General features: G+C 38.5%; 1 protein-coding gene across 1 annotated transcript in view; it reads right to left on the reverse strand.

The window, feature by feature from the left end:
* The window catches only part of LOC126367459 (uncharacterized), a 117,465-nt gene that overhangs the window by 17,556 nt on the left and 83,525 nt on the right, over nt 1–16,384 (reverse strand). The window lies entirely within an intron of this gene.

The following is a 16,384-nucleotide window of genomic DNA, read 5'->3' on the forward strand; positions in this document are numbered from 1 at the left end:
GTTAACTTGTGTTTTGCTATGCGGCAGAATAGACATTTTGCATCATTTTCTTCGCTCTGTACTAACACTGTGTGTGACTTGGAATGCGCGTCGCTTGGTTTTTGACGATAAATTTCACTACGAGTACTAGTTACGTAAACGTTTGATGTCGAGGAGATCTTCACGGCTTCTTCAGTTAAGAAATTAGACATAATTTCTAAACGAGACATCGTGCCATCAGCAATCAGTGGGTAACTGTAGTCTGACCATTTTGATATAAGCACAGTAGGTAGCTTGGACAAAATAGTAGATACGATACTCATACCTCGCAGGTACTCCTCCCGTCCGAGGGCGCGCACTGCTTCCATATAATTTTGTATTTTAATGGAAAACGACACAATATCCTTTTGATACTCGTGCGACATCGGTTGAAGTTTGCTTATATCTTGTAGTAAGCGTGATAAGATGCAATCTGGATTACCAAATCTTAGTTCTAACGTCGACATAATTTTCTCCGGTGACGTAGCGCTTATGAGTAAGGATGCTACTGTTTCTTTAGCCGCTCCACGTAAGCATTTACGTAAGCGCCATAGGTTTTCTTTTGCAGTGAACTTGCAGACGTCTGTCGACTCGTTGATTCGAAGTCGCAGCGGCTAAGTCCTTTAATGCACTAGCTAACATATGTAGTGTCCCATCGCCATGGGGGTCCTGAGGTGCTGGCGGTGCCTGCGGAACATACGGTGCCGGCGGAGCCGACGGTGCAGGTGAGGCCGGCGGCGACGAGGGCGCTGGCGGTGCAATAAGCACGGGTCGCGTTGCTTGTACTGGCTGCGCTGACGGCAACCGCAACTGTGCCGATGGTTTATGAGGTGCCAGTAGTTTCAGCGGTGCCTGGCTGTTTGTCGGACAGAAAAGTTCGCCCATAGGTGTACCATAGTCGTAGGCTGACTTCGTGTCCTTCGGTTCTAGGCGTACTAGAGGATTATCTTCGGTTCCATCGAGCCACTGTTCGACGTTTTGTTTATAACCTTCTCCTTCAGGTGGACTGTAATCTTCTTCTTCTTCGAGTTCTGCGATATTGACTTCCAGTTGCTTGTCAATAAGTCCGAACCTAATTCTAGCCTTTTCCATTTCAGCTTCGAGCTCCAGTCGTTTTTTACGTGCAGCATAGGACGATGACGTGGACCTTTTTGAGGCGCGGTCGTCGCTGACGTAGGAACCTGGCGGTCGTGACTTCACGGTTTCAGGTTTTATAACACTTTTACTGGGCACCGTACTAGGTTTATTAATTTCCATTCCAGGTCTAGTACTCGGGCCAGCAGTAGGAGCTGAAAGCGGTGGTCGCGCGTCCATATTAGTGTCACATTGTGTTTCGACGGTATTTTTCTGGCGTTGTTCCTCGCGCGCGGCACTACGAGTTTGCACCATTTTTCCTGGTGGCGTAACGAACATTACACCAACGATCCGGCTCGAAGGACCACTTGTAAGGGTCTGGGGTGCAGTTCATAGAAAACGCGTGAGTATTAATGCACAAAAACGTTTATTGGCCGAACACAAAGAAAGGTTAGGTACAATGCACAGTAGCGCGTGAGGCATCGCTCGAGGTTCGCCGCAGACTGGTTACGTACAATTAGCGAATATAGAAGGCACACAACAAATAACTTATTTCTAGCTACCATCATCTCATAAAACATTTATAAGATCGCGCCTACCTCCCATATGGGGTAGGCGGAGACAAAGGATTTCCGACACACCACTTTGACATCACATCCTACATAGGTACATGTTATAAACAAAATATAAAACTATAAGAGCGCGTCGCTAACACTGACAATGAGGTACCTATTTCATTTTCGATTTTTAATTTCATTTTAAAAGGGTAAAGATACTCTCGGCACGGCAATATAAAACTTTTTGGTGAGTCTATTTATTTCCAAACTTTTTAAACGCAAGCTATGTCATAAACTTTTGTGCGGGAAATTGACCGAAATAGATACAGGCAAAGCGCGGCAAAAGCAATTTGAGGGTGCAAATTGCATCTGGTGCTGCATCTACGGGATAAAGTGTCGATAAGGATGTCCTCCGTCGGGAATTTATATTTCTTTGCGACAAAGAGCTAAAATTTTATCCGAACAGTTGAACCCGTCCTTTGTCGATTGAATGTACAGACTCGACGACAGCCAAGTCTCTAGTTTTCACGGTAATATTTGACTGAGAATTTCGCGCCCATTTTTGTACATTCTACAAAACCTTCATTGAAATTCCTTTCGTTCACGAACGATCACGCACAGAGAATACAGATGGGTGTAACATATACAATGTGTTAAAAATTTGTTGATGTACAACGTGCCTTTAAATTATATCTCTGATACATTACACGCAAAAGAGAATGGAAATGAATTAGAGAAAATGAAATAAAGTCTTTAAAGTACTCCTTGTAGGAATAGTTCGACACACCCTTATTTATAGATTTCAGTCTACAGTATTACGTAAATTATTATAATGGTTTATATTTTAGACCTAAGTATGTCTTACTGTCGTATGTCTGTACAGACCGCGTAAAGGAAGCGCTCCCGAGACAATAATACCTATTCACAGGGTATTGAATATCAACCGATGCATGAAAAGTATCGGTAACCGGAGAAATAGAACAAGACATGTTAAAAGAGGGAGACAAATCGACAGGGACGTCTCATGATACGAGCACGGCTCTCTCGCGCAGAAAATACAATTTCGGAACCAGGACCTCGTCTTTGATGAAATTTAAATGCGCCTCCGTCGCGAACACGTTGTGGCATTTCAATTTATGTCCCGCGAACGTCAACTCTCAACAACATGAAATTCATGACGCAGTTTAAACGTATTTTAAAAACTCCAGTTGCGACATTACGAGTCCACAAATTTGAAAATTTAAGCCCGGATTTCAATGATTTTCGAGAAGTTACTTCCACAAGTGTTAGCAGTTTGTTTGTGATAAGAATGTCAGGCTTGTTCCTGTTCAGAATAAGTAGACAACTTTCCTGTGTTAGAACTTGTCTCAACTTCGGAATTCCCTGCCTTATTTCCAAGTCACAAGTATAAAATTAGAAATTTTGGGACGGGTCAGATAAATACGCTGGAAGGTGAACACTTGAGATTGTTTACAAAAGCTTTCATTTCTCTGAAGTAAAGACTTCAGGTCACCGATTCCGACCCCGACGGCATATGGTCGACGATTTCCCTCATTCAGAGTTTGTCGCTACAAAACGACACATTAGGGTCGATTTATTATTTCAAATAAGTATATAATTCTCTCAGATGACGCTCAGAGTCGAGGTTCATACTCAAATGGGAACCCTCAGACCTGTTGGCTTACATTTTTATACTGGATGAGAGTCCTCAACGCTCCCCATTGGACCGGCCAAATACCTAAGTATCAACTTTTCAAGATTATAATGGCGTTTTCACAGGCTTAGGTATAGATTTTCCTCAATATGTTTATGTACACAAATCTTGGAGCTCGGTGGCGCAGCGGTAAACGCGCTCGGTCTGCGATTGTTGAAGTTAAGCAACTTTCGCAAAGGCCGGTCATAGGATGGGTGACCACAAAAAAAAAGTTTTCATCTCGAGCTCCTCCGTGCTTCGGAAGGCATGTTAAGCCGTTGATCCCGGCTGCATTAGCAGTCGTTAATAACCATCATGGGCCCGCGTGGTGGTTTAAGGCCCGATCTCCCTATCCATCCATAGGGAAGGCCCGTGCCCCAGCAGTGGGGACGTTAATGGGCTGATGATGATGATGATGTTTATGTACACAAAGATCAAAACAATCAAATTATTTAGGTACCTATCTACCAAAATCATAGTAAGTAAACAAAATATAGTCAAAAATTAGCGGGTTGTCATAAAGGACCTCAATTTACTTGGTATTATTTGAGTCCTTGTTAGTGAGTAGTATCTATCTGCTTCATAATTATTAACTAAGTATTTTATAGGTATAGGTACCTAGGTACCTACCAATTTGCGAACTGTAAGTACATGAACTCGGTCTCCGACAGTCTCATTGATCCATTGAGACGTGTATTGTGTGCAGATGATATGTCAAGCACAAAATAACTAGCAGTCTGTTCTCAGGACAGAATAGATGTTTGTGTAACACTGCTATCAAAATATTCATGCATGTCAATGCGGTTGCAACTGTGACCAACCAACTGTTTCAGCATTCATAACCTCTGCGTCACATTCTGATCACATCCATATTCCTAATTTATTATGGAACTAGCTGTTTTTCACGACTGTATCCTTGCACTAGCTTTTGCCCGCGACTTCGTGTTATAAAATAGAGATCTTTGTGTGTGTGGGAGAAATTTCAAGCATCTAACGTATGCAGTTTATTTTTTTTTTGATACAACATTTTTCTCCCGTTAACTCCCATTTTTCAAAATACAGCCATAACTAAACTTTAAATTTACTAAGGTATGCATGCATGCTAGATTGAAAACATCTACTCGTATCTTGCGCGGTTTAGATTTTTCCATACAAATGCTTTTTCCTGCTAACTCCCGTTCCCGTGGGAATTTTGCAATATCCTGTTGCAACTAAGCTTTAAGTTTACTAAGGTACCTGCATGCCAAATTATTTCAAGCGTCTAACTTAAGCGGTTTCGATTTTTCATACAAAAGGATTTTCCCGCTAATTCCCGTTCCCGTGGGAATTTCGGGAATTTATTTCTTAGTGCACCTCTACGGTACCTAAGCTACGTCCCTTCCAAGTTTCAAGTGCCTACGTTTAGCAGTTAAGGCTGTGCGTTGATATGTCAGTCAGTCAGTTCCTCCTTTTATAAGTATATTTAGAAGATACATAAGACAGCATCATGTGTATATGGTATAGGTACGGGTTGTGGGGTTAGTGAGTATGTACCTATCCACTCCTCGCCAGCTGTTCAAGTCCCATGTAATAGGGGGCGACCCTATTGTCATCAACCGGCACAAATCCTGGAAACCGTGAGATAACTCTACTATCTATGATCCTCAACCTCTTAAATCGAATTCAGTGGTTTAGAGTCTGCAAATAGACTGCTGTTTAAGGTTGAATTTCCAAACATACAGATTTTTCTTAAAGCAATATAAGCACTAAATAGTACTTTATAAAGCTTATGCGCTGGTATGTGTACCTAGTTATGACGAGCTCAAAATAATTTTCCCAAAAAAAGAGTTGACGTCTCTAGTACAAAATACATTACCTCCAACGCCACTGTGAACTTTAAGTATCAAACATTTACTGCTTACGTCGCGTTGCCTTTTCGATTCCTTTTACAAAGTCAAAGCACATCAGTGTACAGATATGAAATATCAAAAAGATGCTTCGAAGCCGGCTTTTGCTAGATTCAATTTTGAAAATTTGATATGTTAGCGAATTTACAGAAACTGATGAACATACTTAGGTACAATTTCTATTTTAAACGTTAATACATTGTAAGTTGAGGATTCTTATAATAAAATGAAATTTATTTAGAAAATAGTTTTACATATTATAACGCCAGAATTTGTAACCTCTAAAATATGGATAATAAAGCATAATAAGGCAGATTATTTTATGGCTAACCTTACCTTACCTAATTTTCATTTGATTCTTATCCTAAGCCCTTTTCTGAGAGAACATTATTAAAAATCCATCACGTAGCATAGGATTTAAAAGCAAGAGATTTATTTCAAAAGTTTCATGAAATGAAATCGAATTGATCTGGATTAAGTGTTTAATTTTCAAAACACTCACAGAGTAAATAGTATTTCTCAGTAAGTACCTAACAATTTTCCTCAATGAGTATCTAGTGGTCTAGTGGTTAGAGCGTTAGGCTCACGATCTAGAGGTTCCAGGTTCGATTCCGGATGATTACATTGTTGAAATCATTTTGTGAGACTGTCCTGTGTTTGGTGAGGACATTGCAGGGTCGAATCACCCGAATGTCCGAAAAAGTAAGATGATTCCGTGCTTCGGAGGGCACGTTAAACAGTTGGTCTCGGCTATTAGCCGTAAAAACACCTCCACCAACCCGCAATGGAGCCGCTCCATACCCCCTTCGGTTGACTGAGGGGAGGCCTGTGCCCAGCAGTGGGACGTAAATAGACTGTTTTTGTTATGTATGTATGAGAACCTACCTAATATGAAGCCCTAAAGAGGACCTAATAAACATTCTCAGAAGATTTGATTCAAACTAAGATCCATCAAATGCTACATTAGCAATGGGAGCTCAGAATCTCTCCCAATAATCTCCAATAAGGGAACCAGATAAAAATCATATCGTCCCTATTCCCTCATATCCTGTTCCGGCAGAACTGGCTTCGTTGTTGGAACTGACTTCAATACAATGCGCTGGATTGGCTACCCGTATCATTTCACAGCTATAAAACTATATCGATTTCAAACACCTAAAACTAAATATTTTTTTAATTAGAGACTATCCTACCATTGTCCATTGTTCGTGTCCATTTTTGGTTTAATGTGTTACCTGATTACCTTACCGGTTCCAACTGAAAATCAGCGTCATAGTCCGTGAAACCGTTTCGGCATACATTCATAATTGTATTATTTTGTGTTAATATGTTAAAACAATAAGTATGTCGAATATTTATTTTTCTTTTTATTTCCTCTTACCCCAAATAAGTGAATTCCTAAAAAAACTGTTTAAAACGGTCTACTCTGAAACGATTGGTGAATATGTGGAGGAAGTAACGGACGTAGGTAGAAATTCCATAGTTTCACTTACCCCGGGAAATAGCCGTATATATGTCATATGATGTATGTATGTCCTTGCGAATCGTACAACTATTAAACACATAATAACGGAAGCTCACGCGTATATTCCAATTGAGGCAGTCAGAGGTACATCCATCGTACGATGAACTATAGGTACTTAGTTCACCACACCTCACCCCAACCTCTCTAAATATTAAATGAACTGTTAAATTATTAAAGATCAAATCAAATCAAATATACTTTATTGCACACAACATACAAAACAAATTCACACAGATGATGATAGATACAGTACAATCTGGCGGCCTTATTGCTAAGCAGCAATTTCTTCCAGGCAACCAGTGGATAGGAAACATTATTACAATTTGGTGCGGGACAGTGCAACATCTAGTATAAAATAATAAATACTATAAATAAAAAAAAAACATATAAAAGTAAAATAAATAAATAAAAATAAAATAGAAATATATAAATATAAATACATACATACATATACCCATTTATATCAGACGTATATATTATAATTAAAGATGTTTAGTTAATCTTTCTATTTTTTGTTTTTTTATTTATTTTTGAGCTGTTTACCATTGACGTCATCATCATCATCTCCGTTTACAGCTTCGCTTCGCTTCAGGGTTCGCTTATTTACTGTTGACGTACGGTCACGAGCATTAATAATAATATATTATGTATATACACTTTGGTACCATGTCACATTAACTTTTTTGACAAATTGAACTGTAAGTCTTACTAAATGTCAAATATATTATGTTAGTGCGACAGAGCCCTAAAGTGGGTACATTATATTGCTCATGACTGTACAGCGTAAAAATACTGGGATCAAGTAAGCACAAAAATATTAGCCGTCTACTTATCCAGCGTATTGCAACAAAGGTCGATGGTATAGGATATTCAAGATCCCCTCGTTACGATGCCAATAGCGCGGGTAGTCATTACTAGGGATGACTATCGTATGAATTTATATAACACGTTTCTGTTTTTACATGATCTATCAGATAATTTCTTATTGAATATTCTTTTTGTATTCATATTTGTAAATATAGACAGGACGGAAGGGGCAAGTCACAGGGACCATAACCTGGAACCCAAGGGAGGGCAGCAGTAACTGTACTTTTCAGAGGCGGAGGATAGGAGTCCTAGTACGGCTTTCAAATAGACTGCTCTGGGCGCCATCCTACTCGCGTCAGACAGAGTACTGCGGGGCAGCAGGCTAGAGGGAAACCACTGGCCTATTCTTCCCAACAAGAGCGTGACTCTTAAATTAGTGATGTGATCCGTTAATAAAGGAAATGGGCCGGACACTTGGCTAGGAGTGCCGACGGGTGGTTGACAAAGGCCGTTACAAAAAGGTGACCGTAGACTGACAGGAAGGGATAATGCCTCCGTCGGGGTGCGAAGTGCGAACTCAAGACCTCCGGATCGCGAGCCCAGAGCTCAAAAACTGAACAAAGGAGGCCGTAGTATTTATTATTCTCTTTGTCAGATAATATATTGATTATATTATTTTTTAGCTTCCTAAAAAATAATATAATGAACAAATTAGCTTTTTACAAGTCGAATAATAGTAGCAGCGTAATTTTAAGAAAATAATAATAAAAAAAGATGTGAACGTAAGAAAAGGAAGGTTGTTTCTACGTTAGCAGAGAATAAGGAACAATTTATGCTAAGTATAGACCGGTAACTTTCCGCCCCGCACCAATTTGCATCGGGCGCCGAACTAGGTTTACCTCACCCCCTCTGGGGCTTACTTTAGTCTAGCCGTAAGATTTTTACCTACTTTATACCTTCTTCATAATTATTTCGTTACCAGTATTAAATATAATAAGCTTTTATGTAAATACATTACACTCTTTCAATAATTAAATACGATCACGTTAATTATTAATCTTTGAGTCTGTATGTGAAAATATATTGTTTATTTTCTTATTCACTCGATAATAAAGCGAAGCAAATTGTTTGTAAAATTACTAAATAGTTTGTCCGAGTCTTCATTTACCTACTTTCATCATATTTAATATCCTATAGGTAGGCATATCTAGATGAAAGCATCTAGGTTCAAATAAAAACACAAGTCAAGAAAAGTTCATAAAATAAGTACATCACAATGTATCACAAACAAGTAGGTCCGTGTTGCTCTACGGTCAGAAATAATTTAGGTTCTCACTCAAAAGAGATTTCATTGGAACATAATAATTATTTTTCAAACCTTCTCTTTATTATTTTTTTCCTTTTGCCCATTTAAGAAACAGGCTAAGATCGTAAGACCATACTGCTTAGTCTTCAGCACATTTTCTTTGCTGTTTAATTTAAATAAATAATGTCTTCCGTAATAACATTCTCTTTTAATATTTTGTTTTCAAAAGTAAACTGGCTGTTTTGTTTGAAAAAATATTGGCGAACACCTTTATCAAATTAAAAGTAAAATTTAAAAATAAAATTATACGGCATTGCGAAATATTTTTTATTGAATAGTGGCCGTTATTTATTGTCCAAAAAGATTTTGTTCGTTATAATTTCTGTTTTCTTTATTTAAATTGTTGAAAATATCATTGGGTTAATCTCGTGAATGATCTGTTTTTTTTCTGTCTACTACATGAATAAAAACTAAAATAAGCATCTATAGTTCCTTACGATACTTATCTATTTCTTAAGGAAAATAATTTGGTACTTACAGTTATAATTTCTACGAAAACAGATAGTGTGGAGCCACTCACAACTATGCACACAAGACTACCAACTTAGTAGTTCATGCGATCTCATTACGTAATCCAGTGTCTGAGTAATGTACTGTTTACCAGCTAACCGAACCTTGTTAGTCACCCACTAGAAGGGGTATTTGCTCTTCCGTGCTCCGTTACTTACTGAGCATTTGCAACTAAATACGAGTATCGTACGGCAGACGAATGCGAACATAAACAGCATAAGAATTAGTGTGGTATGGTGATATAGGTTGCTCAAAATTATATTGCGAGGCTTTGATATTGAAATTGTTTATTAAATAAATTATTAATATTTATATCACGACATTATTAATATTTATATAGAAAATAGTTTTTATATCACTATCACTTACTATCTGGGAAGATCTTTAGGACAAATGATCACCCGACTGTCAGAAAGTAAAATAATCCGTGCTTCGGAGGGCACGTTGAAAAGTTTTACTATTCATAAAAGAAAATAAACATATATTAGTGGTACCAAAGGCGGCCTTATTGCTTAAGAAGCAATCCAGGCAACCTACTTCTACTACAATGACTACTACATTACTTGGCTAGTATTTACTTAAGTATTTTAGTCATTATAATGAGCTATGTCAGGGGCCTTTGGCAGGTCGACCCTACCTACCTGCCTGTACCTAGCCCTGGCACCAGGGTTGATGAGGTCGTTCACTGACCTCAATACAACCCTCATGAGAATAAAAGAAGGGAAAATAAAAAAGCAATATAAAAATATATGGCACTATAAAATGGCTTTAACAAAACAACCCTAAAATCTAGTCTAAATAGGCCAATTCATCAACACTACCAACCTATCCTAATGCCGTAACAACAAAAAAATACAGTCCTCCACAAACTACAAGAAGTATAGGTACTTTTTTTGTAAGCTTTAAGAATACTGAACTTGCAAAAGTATTTATAGCCTTCTTCTCTCGTGTGGGTCGTGAGGTGGAATACCAGCCACATCAACCCTGGTGTCAGGGTTATGATTGAGCCGTCAAAGGCCCCTGACTTGGCTCATGTAACGATTACTCACTTACATCAGTAAATAGTAACCGGGACCAACGGCTTAACGTGCCTTCCGAAGCACGGATCATCTTACTTTCGGACAATCAAGTGATCAGCCTGTAATGTCCTAACCAAACTAAGGATCACAAAGAGATTTTTGTGATATGTCCCCACCGGGATTCGAACCCGGGACCTCCGGATCGTGAGTCCAACTCTCAACCACTGGACCACGGAGGCCGTTATGTGTGTTATAGCCGGTAATACTGATAGCCCAAAAGGGAGTGTATATTTGTGTGCAAACCAACAAGTACAAGGGGCGACCTCGTAGTTGTTTGTGAAGCGTCCTACTACCAAGAAAGTAAACAAATTTTAGCTTAGTGGACCTTGAGAATGAATATCCAGATTATACCCAGTGAGTGAATTAAATTATGCGATTGCTGCAGCTCTCATGTAGGATTTTTTTGACGTGGTTGTAGATTGGCCGCAAATGGAATTCACTACGTGGCCGGACAAATGGGGAGCGCTGAGGGCTCTGACACGTTACAAAATTTAAGACAACAGGCCTGAGGGCGCCCAGTTGGGCGCGAACATCAGACTCAGAGCGTCGTCTGAGAGGATACTTACTTACACCCCGTACAACTAGGTACACGTGGGTATTAGTGACACCGTAACGAAAACTTTGAGGGATGATTCAGACAGTGAAATTTCTTGTCGGATTCAGTTCCATACTTTTGCGACAACTGCGACGGAAAAATCCACTTGATATCAACTCAGAATCACGATCTGAATCATCCCTCAAAGTTTTCGTTAAGATGTCACTAACACCCTATATATACATAAACAGCTAATATACGTCCCACTGACGCTGGGCACGGCCTCCCCTCAACCAACAGCGGTAAGGAGTATAATCCACGACGCTGCTCCTATGTGGGTTGGTAGAGATGTTTTAATGCTAATAGCCGGGACCGGGAACGACTTATCGTGCTTTCCGAAGTGATGTAAACAATATCCCCATCGGGAATCGACTCAGATCGTGAGCTCAACGCTCTAACCAGATAATGGAAGCTGTTATTTAATAAAATATAGTAGATAAAATTATCAAGAGACAAGATATATATAAGGATAGTGCACGCGTATTGTGTGCAACCAAGGGCAAAATGTCGCTTCAGTCCGCTCTTTGAGATTTGTTTGTAAAGAAACCGCCGCGTTGCGTGTTTCACCTGACATTGTTTGCTGGAAGGATCGTTTACATTATATATAGTTTTTTTTTATTTAAGCCGTATGTTTTTTGCAGTTAATAATAAAGTCGAAGGACCGATTGTCCTTATAAAACCCAAGAGGCTAAAGTTGCCGGAGACTGAGTGAAATCGTTAGAACTAGGTACGGTAAGGTGTACCTTTGTACTGTTATAAATAGCTGTCAACTAATAAGTAATGTAGTTACAATAGGGTATTTGACTGGGTCAAAGATAAATTATAGAATGCTAATATAGAAATAGAAACCAGTCTAAGATGATCAAAAGTCAATCGACTTACTTTAGAATATTATTTATGAATTAAGTAACGATGAGTACAACGTTAGACCGCTTTTGTTGATGACATGACAGGACAGTATTTTCATACAAACTATAAAGAAAACTGCGTTAGGTCTGTCATTCGTGTACTTACATGATAGAACGAATACTACATCAAACATACTCGCAGCTAGCACAAATAGAATAGTAAAGGAGATGCCATTCCACGCTTGATTAAATCTACAAGTACCCACAACGCGAATCAAGTGACTTAATCACTGGCGCGGATGTAAACACTCCTCGAGAGAATTTGCTCTCGCCGCGATGACTCGCTTGCATTTCCACTGTGAAGTGTTCCTTTGTTTACCTTTTATTATTCCACCAGTTTTCCACGCTCCGTGTTAATAAACCAAGAATGTGGAAGCAGAAATGAAAACGAAAATATTAAAATGGAATTCAAGGCAGCGCTGTGGTTTCTTTTTTAGGGCTCTGCTGTCGGACGTCTGACAGTTGGTATTTACAAAAGGCTGGAGCAACTATGTGGCGGATTGTTTTGTATACCTATAATGTACATTTCGGCAAAAGGACTGACAACGGACAACTGCGAGGTTGGTATATGTAAGAGTGTCTTGGCCTCCCCTACTTCGGACGACGCTAAGGCACTTTATAAGTTATTTATAGTAGCGGAGAAACGTAGGTTAAACCTATAATATTGTAAGAACTATGAGGATGGTATATTTCTGTATAGAAAAAACCCTCTATAAAATAATAGAATAAAAAAATTTTTCATTGAGCTTACATTTGTTCACGAATTGCATAAACCTCTGAGAACATTAAAAATGAGCCAAAAATGTTTGAAAATAAGTTAAAAAAATATTTATTAGATTTAATTTAGCACGTACTTACCTATTTTTTAATTCATAATTATTGTAATTTAACCAAGTGAGCGAGATTGTGATCCTGTAGACAAATTGCTTATGCAATTTTGCAGGACATTGCATTTAAACTAATGTTATACTTAAGGCTTAATAATAATAAATAAATAAATAAAATAATAAATAAATAACCTATTAGGTACAGAATTGAAATATCAAATAGTTATGTACTTATCTCTCTATATACCTAGTATGATTAGAGTTACAACAGGTTGTAGGTATCTATGATGTTCCTTATAAAAATCAAACAAGCATTGAAATTGTGTACAAGACGCAAATCAGCCAGGCGGAAGTTTAATTAAATCAGATTATTTGAAAATAATAAGGGACTACTACAGGCTATGTCCCCCAAAATACAGACAGAGTTGAGTACAGAGTTGCCTTCGTCTAACCTTCTAATCGCATTGATAACAGACATATTATGCATCTTTTATCTTTGTTTTTGGGTATAAATGATAATCCTTATTATTACGCCCAGGTACATCACCATCATCGGCCTATTAACGTCCCCACTGCTGGGGCACGGGCCTTCTCTATGGATGAATAGGGAGATCGGGCCTTAAACCACCACGCGGGCCCAGTGCGGATTGATGGTTATTAACGACTGCTAATGCAGCCGGGACCAACGGCTTAACGTGCCTTCCGAAGCACGGAGGAGCTCGAGATGATTTTTTTTTTGTGGTCACCCATCCTATGACCGGCCTTTGCGAAAGTTGCCGCAGACCGAGCGCGTTTACCGCTGCGCCACCGAGCTCCTCAAGGGAGGGATGATTAGCTGCTCATTATTCTGAGATCATTGCAAGTGGAATTTTCCATCTCAAAAGTATACAATTGAAAAAAAATAATAAAAAAAAAACTACAAAAATGTCATGAATTTTGCGACGAAAAATTCCACGTGATATTAACTCAGAATCATGGCCTGAATCATCCCCCTTAGTATTCGTTACGATCTCACTAACACCCAATTCTTCATTCATCGATAAAAAATTACATAATGTTTTATTTTGAACGGAAGCACGTTGCGGACAACTTAGTGAAAGCAAAGCACACTGTATTGTTCATTAAATAAAAAATGTACAATACCAAAAATCTTTTCAACGTGCTTCATTGAAAGCTGGCAGCTAAAAAAATGTATTTTAAAAAAGGAATGCGTCCGCATCATTAGCGCTTGTGTCGCTGTACTAATAGACGTTATTGTTGCGTAGTGAATGGGAGCAGCACTTGAGAGCGCTTTAGACGCTTCGTCGCCCACGCCGCAATGAGCCTCTGGCCTCTTTGGAGTGCCACCGAGATTGTGATACGCCTCCTTGCCTTTCATTCGCGGAGGGAGGGAGTAATCCTGCAAAAGGACACCGTCTACGTTTTAAGAGAAAAAGTTTTCAAGAGATTTAGGAAACAAAATTATCTCTCTGTTATCCAGAGATTGTTCCGTATTCGCTGAAATGAGAATGCTTTAAGATATAAAATAAAATATAAAAAAATGTTGTTCAGTTTGCATAAAAAGTTGATATTAAACATAACGCAATACCTTTAAGACTTTATTAGGTAATTAGTATATTTACAGTTAAAATACACTTAGCTCTCAAAACGTTAACGTAAAATGACGTAACATAATAGAGATACATTTATTTAAAGGTACCATGTAAGGTTCTCTTTACAAACTCATTGACCAATTTATCTCCCTAGCATTATCCCGTCTTTATAAGGTCCGCTTATCTAACCTGAAGATTTCACCTTCCAACCCGCAAAGGGAATACCAGCCCAATACAGGTTAGGTCACATACCATCGAAAATTCATTTATGCAAACCGCCAAAGGCCCCTGACATGGCTCATGTAACGACTACTAACTTGCATCAGTAAGTAGTAACCGGGACCAACGGCTTAACGTGCCTTCCGAACCACGGATCATCTTACTTTCGAGCAATCAGATGATCAGCCTGTAATGTCCTAACCAAATTAGGGATCACAAAGTGATTTTTGTGATATGTCCCCACCGTGATTTGAACCCGGGACCTCCGGTTCGTGAGCCGAACGCTCAAACCACTGGACCATGGAGGCCGTTTAATATGTAGTACCTACCTACTTATATTTAGAACTTAGGTAGGTATATACTTCGTAAAATGATTCTAATATAAAGGATATCTCGTAATTCTGCAAAAGGCTCAAGCTAACTTTTAATTGATTGAGTAGAATTATTGAGTATTAGTATAATTGAATTTACCAAAAACAATCCGAATTTCGTAGAACTTATTAAACATGCGGGGGCAGGTGGTATAGCCTGACACTGATATATAGCCGCCATTTTTTATCTTAGATACTTCAATGAGAGACTTTCCAGGCTACGTTCACCAACAACAATATAGATGGCGTTGTTCAGTTTAAACAATACAATACAATACAAATACACTTTATTGCAACAAAATAAAAAGAAATAATTACAAAAAGTCTCTTAACTAAGTACATGGCATGTTTAAACGTGACCTATTTGCTCATTACTCGGGTACATAATTATTCCAAAATACAATATAATAGCAGAAGCATATACAGGGTGTTAGTGACATCGTAACGAAAACTTTGAGGGGTGATTGAGGCCATGATTCTGAGATGATATCAAGTGGAATTTTCCGTCGCAAAAGTATGGAATTGAAAATAATTTAAAAAAAAACACAAAAATTTTCAGGAATATTCAGACTAAAATTCCACTTGATATCAACTCAGAATCATGGTCTGAACCATCCCCCTCGTTCTGGTGTCACTAACACCCATACCTACTTGTATGGCTACCGTATGTACTTTTGTGGGGTGTAAGTGACATCGTAACGAATACTGAGGAAGATGATTCAGCTGATTATTCTGAGTTAATATCAAGTGGAATTTTCCATCGCAAAAGTATAGAATTGAAAATAATTAAAAAAAAAACACTTGATTTTAACTCAGAATCATGGTCTGAATCATCTCCCTGAGTATTCGTTACGATGTCACTAACACCCTGTATAAAAATAATTGTTGCTTGATATTTAGATTTATTGCTTTATTGCTTTTTTATATTGATTAGAATAATAATGGGTGGAAGATGTAATTATGCCTATGTGTAAAGGGTCATCATATGTACCCAAAAACAAAGGTGAAAGATGAATATGTCTGTTATCCATGATATTGGAAGGTAGAACGTACTTCCGTCCCTCATTAGATAGGTACCCGCGGAGACTCGTGTTGGTCTATGGTACCGGGCTTTTTGGTGGGAACGTAAACAACATGGTTGCTTTCTTCATTGAATAATCTAAATAAATATTAATACGAAGTGGTGTTTTGTGGTTAATGAACGCATTAAGTTAGTCGCAAAATTTTCGCAGGTGGTTATAGGATAGGAACTCGACATTAAAATGCCGTAAACCCCTCGAGTTTGGGCTTCTTTGATTTGTCTTGATGAGCGCTAGGTGGTTGGTATTCAGCGTGTGATGATGACCAGGTGGTCATA

Source organism: Pectinophora gossypiella, chromosome 6 (genome assembly GCF_024362695.1).
Source record: "Pectinophora gossypiella chromosome 6, ilPecGoss1.1, whole genome shotgun sequence".
In the NCBI taxonomy this organism is placed as follows: Eukaryota; Metazoa; Arthropoda; class Insecta; order Lepidoptera; family Gelechiidae; genus Pectinophora; species Pectinophora gossypiella.